The sequence below is a fragment of the Paramormyrops kingsleyae genome, chromosome 5, assembly GCF_048594095.1.
Source record: "Paramormyrops kingsleyae isolate MSU_618 chromosome 5, PKINGS_0.4, whole genome shotgun sequence".
In the NCBI taxonomy this organism is placed as follows: Eukaryota; Metazoa; Chordata; class Actinopteri; order Osteoglossiformes; family Mormyridae; genus Paramormyrops; species Paramormyrops kingsleyae.
Window position 1 is genome coordinate 23,483,689 of NC_132801.1, and position 9,160 is coordinate 23,492,848.

The 9,160-nt window shown below is 44.6% G+C and overlaps 1 long non-coding RNA gene across 1 annotated transcript; it reads left to right on the plus strand.

Annotated features, from left to right (window-relative positions):
- Window positions 1–2,280: 2,280 nt before the first annotated feature.
- On the plus strand, window positions 2,281–6,555 carry LOC111848659 (uncharacterized). Its single transcript, XR_002839358.2, has 3 exons — window positions 2,281–2,574; window positions 5,524–5,628; window positions 5,816–6,555. It is a non-coding gene; the product is annotated as an uncharacterized lncRNA (long non-coding RNA).
- The last annotated feature ends 2,605 nt before the right edge of the window (window positions 6,556–9,160 follow it).

Consider the following 9,160-nt stretch of genomic DNA (forward strand, 5'->3'; position numbering starts at 1 on the left):
AGACGAGAGGATTGCAGGGCAATGATTGAGGATGGGGCCCAATGGCATTTTTTTTGCAGCAGAGACAAGAATGAGTTTCCATTTAAAACTTTAAATATCGGAGCTAGCCCCCCAGGATTGAGCTGTTTTGCACCCCCTGGCATGAAGTGATAAGAAGTTGCCATCACGTCAAACTGCATGTCCAGCTTGATGCAAACCAGGCTTCGATTTTTTTGTTGTTGCAACTGCAGCGACGGAGGCCTGTAATCCTGCTCCTTCGCTGGGAGCTGGGGCGATGGTACTGGCTGGCAGGCTGATCCGGAGCCAAGCCTGTCCCCAGCCTGGGCGGGGGCTGCCGGGAGGAAGGGAGGAACGTACTCCACAACCTCTGGCGCTGGACCCTGGACTCCCCCTCCCCCAAAATCTCACCATCAACTGTTCTTTCTGGCCTGTAGCCAAGCATGGTCTCACTGTTAGCTTTGCGAGTCCGGACGGAGGCGGTGCTCCAGCCCGCCTCGAAGAGAAGCTGAATAACGACAGCATAAATTTTATATATATTCATAATCATTTTCCAGGCGTTGGCTCTTATCCAAGCAGACTTATGTAGCTCACAGTGCCTAACTTTAACCCATTGGAGGAGTCCAGTATCTGATATCTGCTAAAAGAAGTCCAGCACTAAGGACTTTCCCAAGGGTACAACATGAGGACCCTAGTGGGAACATCAGGGGAGGCGAGAGGCTTTTGGACACAACCCCTTGAGTGATGTGGTGCCATGGAGTGAGCGTGAGGCAGAGGACAGGGTGGAGGTACTGGGGGGTGGGGGAGGGGCGACCAGAGGGAGGGGCTACTCTGGAGAGGCAGGATGTGGCAACATTCAGCGCTCGTCGCTTTCACTTCCTGTGTGCCTCACACGCCACGCTGCGTTATCACTCTCGATTTCTCGCGTCTGTCTGCTCACCTGACCCCGTGCTTCGTGTGAGGGCTGGGCAGACGGTTGCCCTCTTTTCAAACACACTGTGGCAGTAAGAACCCCCCCCCCCCCTACATTATGCTTCTCTTTTACTGTCCCTCACTTAACAGATGCACATACCCTTCTAGATATATACATACACACACTTTTTAGACTATTCATGCTGCAGCATATTCAAATATCATGACACAAACAATGCAACACTCTCCTCCATTTCAAACCAGTAACTGTTTCTCATCCTTCCCATTCTCTATTTGCCATCCCTGACAATTTGTTTATTACTATTCTTATCCAGATGAGGGGAAAAAAGCATTCAGTGGTGTTGTGTAGCCCTAGCTAGTTAGATCTCGCGTTTAGAAATAACGACAGTTTCTGTGTTTGAAAAGAGAATTAGAAAAGCCAACAGAAAATTACTCAGCACATAAATGCAGAAACAGACACCAAGTCGCTTAAGCTTTCACATTAATCAGAATACAGTTAATCCAGATAAAATTACAGTATGTGAGTCATTCTTTTTTGGCAAACAATAGACTTTGTTATTGCAGATACTGTGGCACACACTCATTATCCCTGATGCAAAGTATATTAGTTTCGTGAAACAAAAATACAGTTTTTTATCATAACTCTGAATATATCCAACCATCTTTCATAATTGCTTATTCAATACCCTATAAAGACATTCTTTAACTTCCTTGATAATGTTGTTGGATGTCGTTGTTTTTAAAATAAACTAATTACTTTTATTACATTAATTATCTATATCTTATAAACCACGCTGTCTTATTCAGTATAAGCTGTTGTAATTCAATCAATTCAATCAATTAGCCTGTAAAATTATTACTGTTTTTTAAAAAAAGTTGTGACAGGGTCCTTTAGTGGAGACATTCTTGGGGGATACAAACTAAAAGACAGATCAATTTTGCAGGTTGGGAAAAGCAGAGAATTTTCCACTGAGGCCTTTCAAGAGGGTGGTCATGTACAATCTATAGTGAGTCAGGCAGTAGTTGAACAATGTCCTCCAATGGGGAGATAGATCCATCTCACGGGACACCTCTTGGAATTAACAGTGAGAAACTCGTCTCTCGCTGAATCTTCGCCTTCCTTCCCGCGATTTCCATCCGGCTCTCCCAGCATTTCCCGAGAGACTCGTCTGGCTTTCAAGGAGTGCTGTCAGGCTAATAGATTTCTCCTCCGTGTTCTTCTGCCTCAGGCCGCCCCGACTGTAATACCTCTTGGTCAAAGGCCACCTTTGACTAAAAGCAAAGTTTTTGCCTTGCAGAGAGAGAGAGAGAGAGCGCGCCCGGCTGCCCCGCCGTTGGGCTGCTGTGACGCGCATGCTCGTGGTCCAGCCTGTGCGCGTGCACGCGTGCGCGGAACAGCGGACCCTGTTCCCGGCAGCTGACGAGGACAGCGAGCTTTATGATCTCTCATCCACCACGGTGTCACATCACATTTCCCATGGAGCCATGGGAAAAGGGCAGCTCCGCTCCACCCAGTGAGCGCAGCACAGTAAAGGCCGAGGAGAAATCCGCCAGTGACGCGTACCTCCCGGAGGACGGCTGGCTGCCAGCCCATGCCCGATTACGCTGTGCGATCTTGCTGTGTGACAGCATGGCACGTTTCAGGTACATTACTCCACGTACATATTTCGCATTTAATCCACTCCAAGCTATTTAGCTTTCCGCCATCTATTGCGTTTGTTTCACCAGATGCATAAGTTTCGTGAATGTAGAAAAAATAGGAAGGGTGTAGCCAACATTACCACCTAGTGGTGGTTATATGGAAGAGCAATTATTTGAGCTGCCGAAGATACAGTGAGTTGTAGAACCGAAGTGGTTTCAAGTTTGGCTTCCAGAAACATGCGCTGTGTTGGGGAGCTAGTGTAGCTACAGTATATGACGGCCCATGCATTTTCCTTGTATAGTGTAAAAACCGAAATCGGGAAACGACCCGTTTCTTATTCTGAAGATAAGTTAGGAAAACGAAAAAAGGCCCGTCATTTGGTTTTCTTTAGTATGATGAAAACGAAAATTGCAAAATACAATACCTGTATAGATGTGGGGTTGGTTGACAGATTTGTTGTGACCCGGAATTAGTTCGCGGTCTAACAGGGAGCTGGACAATATTTCTTAGCATGATAAACTAAACAAAATAGTTACATTAATATTACATTTTAAACTGAGTGACTAGTAATCTGTATCCTATTACATTTAAAAAATAACCTTCCCAGTACTGAATACATACACAGACACACACACGTATTGTATTCATATCTTTGTGGGGACTCTCCACTCCACTGCACTGGCTTTCCTGTGTCCACACTCCACATCATTCACCTTGACAGGTAAGGGGTAAGGAGCATGCACTGATCTCCACGCTCCTAATCCCAACAGTGACAATATTAACCCCTACCCAGCCCTACCACCAAACAAAATGTAAGACCTGGCATTTTAAGTTTTTGATTGCAGTCACCGATTTTTATAAAATTGAGTTTTCCCTTGTGGGGACTGAAAAGGTGGTCTCCACTCCCCACAACCTCAAAATAACAGGTTTATATCACATTGTGGGGACATTTCAAGTCCCCACAATATATAGAGTCCCCACATATGGAGTATCCCATTACCTGATCATAAGAACAGGATTACAGCCTACTGTTCAGGAATCAGGCACCTGCCAAAATCAACTACTCTGTCTTGTTGTACTAAATACAAAATAGCTGCATACATTGTGCCCTATATGATCTTTTCTGAGGTATTGCATCACAAAGGGAAGACATCCCAAAGTGATCTGGTCCAACCACCAATTACAGACAGAATATGACTTGTGATGGGAACGGGGCAACTTGGACTCTCTGTTTTGCATATTCCCCTGGATTCTTAGCCTTTTGAGTCATTTACAAAAGCCTCTCTGGACCGTGTACAAATTGCCTTATCAGCTGGAGAGCAGCTTCTTTTATGTTACTTAATAATGTCACTGGCATCCACTGGAAATTGTCTGCACTGGCTTTCCTGTGTCCACACTCCACATCATTCACCTTGACAGGTAAGGGGTAAGGAGCATGCACTGATTACAGTGGTGGTTGACAGGTAAGCAGTAACAGAAAACGGATTTCACTCAGCTGTTTTAGTGAAAAAGCACCAAAGCTCCAGTCAGCTGGTTAAGAACTCTGTTATGTATACTGTCTTTTGAAATGTATTTCTTAAATTAAAATGAGTTTCTAAAATGTTACATGTTTAAAATTTCTTGAATGGTATTGTACTACACTACCACTATAATTCTGCGATTAGTTGAATATCATTCACTGAATATTATTCACGGTACAGGAAAATAGCCTATGGAGAATGACCTTCCTTTTCCAAGTGAGTGAAAATGAGTATAAAGTGGAAAACTAGGACACAGGTATGTCAACAGGGGAGCAAAATTAGACACAAGTGAGCCATTCTCGTTACCAGAAGGTTGAAAAAACAAGGCCAGCTAGTAACTTTAATTCACACTGCTGTGCGGAACGCATCGATCATTACAAACTGCATCTTTTCAACCACGGGTGGGGACAATTGCAGTGCAGTTTGGACGAAATTTTCATGATTTTTGCACTCAAGAAAAATTGCTTTATTCTGAAACAACAGATGGCAATGTGTTTAGGAGCAATTTAGCATTAATGTCTTGACGGTGATATTTCAGATGCATCTGTAGCATCACGGGGACCAGCTGCCGCTATTTAAAAATGTGTGTTTCGCGATGTTGCTTAAATGCGACAGGACTGCGGAAGCTCAGATGAGGGCAGCTGTACCACTGCTTCACCTGTTGATTGTGGTCTGTGTGGGGAAATTAGTGTTTTACCACCGTGAACAATGTATGAAACGTGTACTCTTTGTGATTCATGTATATATCACTTATTACATATAATGAAAATATGACATGAGATGCTTATTGCCATAACCACCTTTGACAAGGCCCATTTCACTCACATTTTCCAAAACCCCAGATGTGATTTTATATGAGTCATTTCACAGCATTTAATCTCTAAAATAGATTAATTGATTTTTCCCTCCAGAATATTTACCTAAGCCACAGATAGTTGCCAAAGAAGGAAATTTGTGCTGATACAAATGACCCTCCCCCTAACACTTTTTTCTCTTATCCATGGCTGTGTCGTTCTTTCTCCAGGTCCTGTTATTCTGGGATGTCTGCCTCTTCAGCTCTCATTTTTACAGTTTCTTCTTGGACTGCAAGCGCTGTCTAATACATCCAGTTAAGCAAATTATTCATGAAATTGTGTAATCGACAGTGGAAGTCAGGAGAAAATGTCCCAGAAGCCTTTCAGGCTTGGATTAAGACCAATGAAGTGAATAAGAACGGGAGTGGATGCTGACACGTAGTACCATCAAGGTCGCTAATGTCAAAGCGAGACGATGGAGTGAATGCAGCCTTCATGCCCCTCACAAGGAGAAGGGTGGGGGTCGGTTAGAGGCCGGTCAAATTGGGAATCTGAGTGGGAGGCTTCCCAACAGCTCAATTAAAGGGTAAATTGTCTGTCTTCCCTCTAACCTGTGTAACTTCTCATTATTTCTTAGGTGGAGAACTATTTTGGATGTCAGCATGGACATCGTGCTTGCAGGAATGTGACACTGGAACCAGAAGCGATGCTCTGGGCAAACTGAGGATTGCTGCATTGTTTCGTAAGAAAAAAATGGCTTTTGCATTACCCAGATCTCTCTTTCTCTCTCTCTCTCTCTCTCTCTCTCTCTCACACACACACACACACACCTAGAAGTATAAAGTGGCAGATGGATACTGGATTGATTGAAAAGCAGCCACAGACCAGCAAAAAAGTCCCTAAAAGGTACAACATACTGCGACCTACAGGCACATTGGATTCCGACATCAGCGTCCCACATTCTACTGAGCGGCTCTCAAAGATTCAACACATGGAAGAAGAGAACATTTGAAAGGCGATGTGTTCAAAGCCTGTGGATCCGGACTGAGCCCCCGGGCAGCCGTGTCCCAGTGGGCAAAGGGACACGCTGTAAATACAAAGAGCGCGAGGGAGGGACAGAGGAAGAAGAAAAGGGGCAACCGGGAACAGCTCAGGGAGCACAGCGAATACCTGTGCCTTTGTGAGCTGAAACAGATTCCTTCTTTTCAGAGTAGAAGGCAGCCAGCAGGGACGAACCTCAGGCTGCTATTTACCTTCCAGGGGGTGAATGTGCAGGGTTTCTGCGAGAGCGCTATCCAAGCACATCAAGCTAATCATAATGTCTGTTAATTTATTCACGTGCTTGCTGTAAATGCCTAGGTTTGTGTTACTAATTTTCTGTAAGTTATAAAGTTAATGAGGTTTGAAATCTAATTAGTGTATTTTTATTTGAACCATGCTAATTAGTATATAGTTTCCTTCAGCCTTACAATAGTGTAAAGCTCTGTGTCAAGATTTGTATTATTTTTATTTACATTAATAAGCTTCTTCTTATGCATCTAGTGTTTGCAGACAGGCAATTTTTACTTTTGATTGGTGGGTACTTTGGTTTAAATGAATGGCACTGGCAGCTTAGCTGGTTAGTTTGCTAGTTTATATTTTTACATTAAAGCCCCTACTGTATGTTTAATTGTTGCTGTTAGTCCCATTCAGCACTGACTGGCTGATCAGCTGCCCTCAGATCACACCAATGCTGACTCATTTGATGTTTCCTATATTGAGCTGCTGTTATTAATCTCGGGGATTTTCTCATCCATCAGTCCATCTTCAAAAATTAATTAGGGTCACAGCAATCGGGAGCACGTCATGGAAAGCAGAGGGCATGAGGCAGGATACATGTCACATGGCACACAGAGGCTGAGGCAGGGTACACGTCACATTTGGTCCTTAATGGCACGCTGAGGCAGGGTACAACGCCAGATGGCACACAGAGGCTGAGGCAGGGTACACGCCAGATGGCACACAGAGGCTGAAGCAAGGTACACATCACATGGCACACAGAGGCTGAGGCAGGGTACACGTCACATGGCACACAGAGACTGAGGCAGGGTACACGTCGCATGGCACACAGAGACTGAGGCAGGGTACACGTCACATTTGGTCCTTAATGGCACACAGAGGCTGAGGCAGGTGGTACACAGAGGCTGAAGCAAGGTACATGTCACATGGCACACAGAGACTGAGGCAGGGTACACATCACATGGCACACAGAGGCTGAAGCAGAGTACACATCACATGGCACATAGAGGCTGAAGCAGGGTACACATCACATGGCACACAGAGGCTGAAGCAGGGTACACATCACATGGCACATAGAGGCTGAAGCATGGTACACATCACATGGCACATAGAGGCTGAGGCATGGTACACGTCACATGGCACACAGAGGCTGATATAGCGCATGGATATTGAGAACCAATGAGACACATTACCTGCAATAGACTGGCATCCCCTTAATGTAATCCATACCATATGCTTCTGGGATGGAGCAGTACCTTGTGCTGGATACACTGTTATGGATGGATGGATGTTTTACACAAATAGCGTCTGTCATTGGCACAGAAATGCAACATACCTGAAGCTCCACCCCGGAAATGACTCTGAAGCCTGGACAAATGTGACATTAGATCTAATCTGAATTCTTGTAACTGTTGATTTTCTAGAAAATGCTTATTTAAACAATGAAAGAAAGTGGAACGCAACAGGAATAAAAGAGCAAAGCAGCCTCAATTTAGCCATAAACTTACATGAGCAGTTATAATAATATTCTTTCCGTTATTCATGAGCAAACTTCTTTGGTACTCATATTTATTTAACTTATTTTTTACTTATTCATTTAACAGATGGTTTTGTCCAAAGTGCCGTAAAGCAATACATAATTTATATGGGTATATTTACATTAAGTCCTACAGCTTTTTGTATCAACACTTTTTCTTTATAATGAAAGTTGGATCCAGTCATTTTTGATCACTGTTTTTCAAGAGGGAATTTTGCTGTTCAGCTCCTGTGGTCCAGCAGGAGGTAGAGTAGTAGCAATAATAGAAGATGGATGGGGCAGATTCAGTTTATTGGTCTTAAAGGGGCCTTCTCCCTATTTTGTGTTTGGTTTTTCCCTATTAGAGATTTTTTTTTTATGAAATCGGAGTGTTTTTACCCCTCTCTTGTTGCAGAGCACATGACCTGCCCCAGCCCGCCTTCATTCGCCCTCATTCACCCTGGCCTGATTTACTACAAACCAGCTGGTTATTGGTGGAAGTGCCCAGACCTTCCTTAACAGTGTGGTGATATACTGAAGGCTGCTTACAGGAAGTGGTCCCCTCAGCGCATTCTAGATCCTCCACGTCTGCCGTAGCCTGCAACGATGCCGAGCTCCAGCACCAAGGCTCCTCGATTCCTTTTTGTTGTGATCATACAAAGTACATATATTAGTATATCAGCACTGTGGCAAAGGCTCTGAGGTCGGACGGAGCGGCGGTGGGCGTGCAGCTTCACCAACGCTGTTGTCCTCCTCCTGCCATTTTTACTCCATGGCTCCTCCCGATCCCTGCCTCCCGTTGCCGTGGGAGCCAAGCCGTTGCACACGTACCAAAACTTTGACAAAGCCCAGAGAGCTGTAATCACCAGTGAAGGTATCTGCATTGGGCAGGGAAAGCGTATCCTCGAGGGTGGCTTTATGACGTGTTGCGTGACGTTTCTGGTTTTAATAAGAGATTAATAAGAGATCATTAGTGCTTATCAGACCCATTGAGACAGCATATATTGATCCCCATCTCATAATTAAGACCAAACAGTAAGTGAACCCAGACATGCTTTGCTGCTATTCTCATTCCTCTTGGAGAGAGGTGCACGTCTCTTCCTCCCCTTTGATCTGTATTTTTAGTCTCTCTAAAGCTGGTCTGTGCTTGGGAGGAAAAAAAAGATGAGTCTCATTAGGCTCACCTAAAGCCTTCTCGTACCCAGGACAGGCAGCAAGGGTGAGGTTAGAAGGATTAAAATCTACGTACGTTAGCATAATGAAAAGTTTCCTCAAAGCCGATGAGGATCTGAACTGGATGGAAGTGAAGGTTCTGTTTCCAGCAGACTAGGGCTTCGCGGGCAGCCAATCAGAGATGGGCGTACCATGGAGACAGTGGGCAGGCGGGAGCTGTGGCGGAGGTATTTCTGCCCTGTCACATCGCATTAGAACAAAGGAGAGCTGTTAAGGGCACCGCAGTGAATAGCACTACACACACATG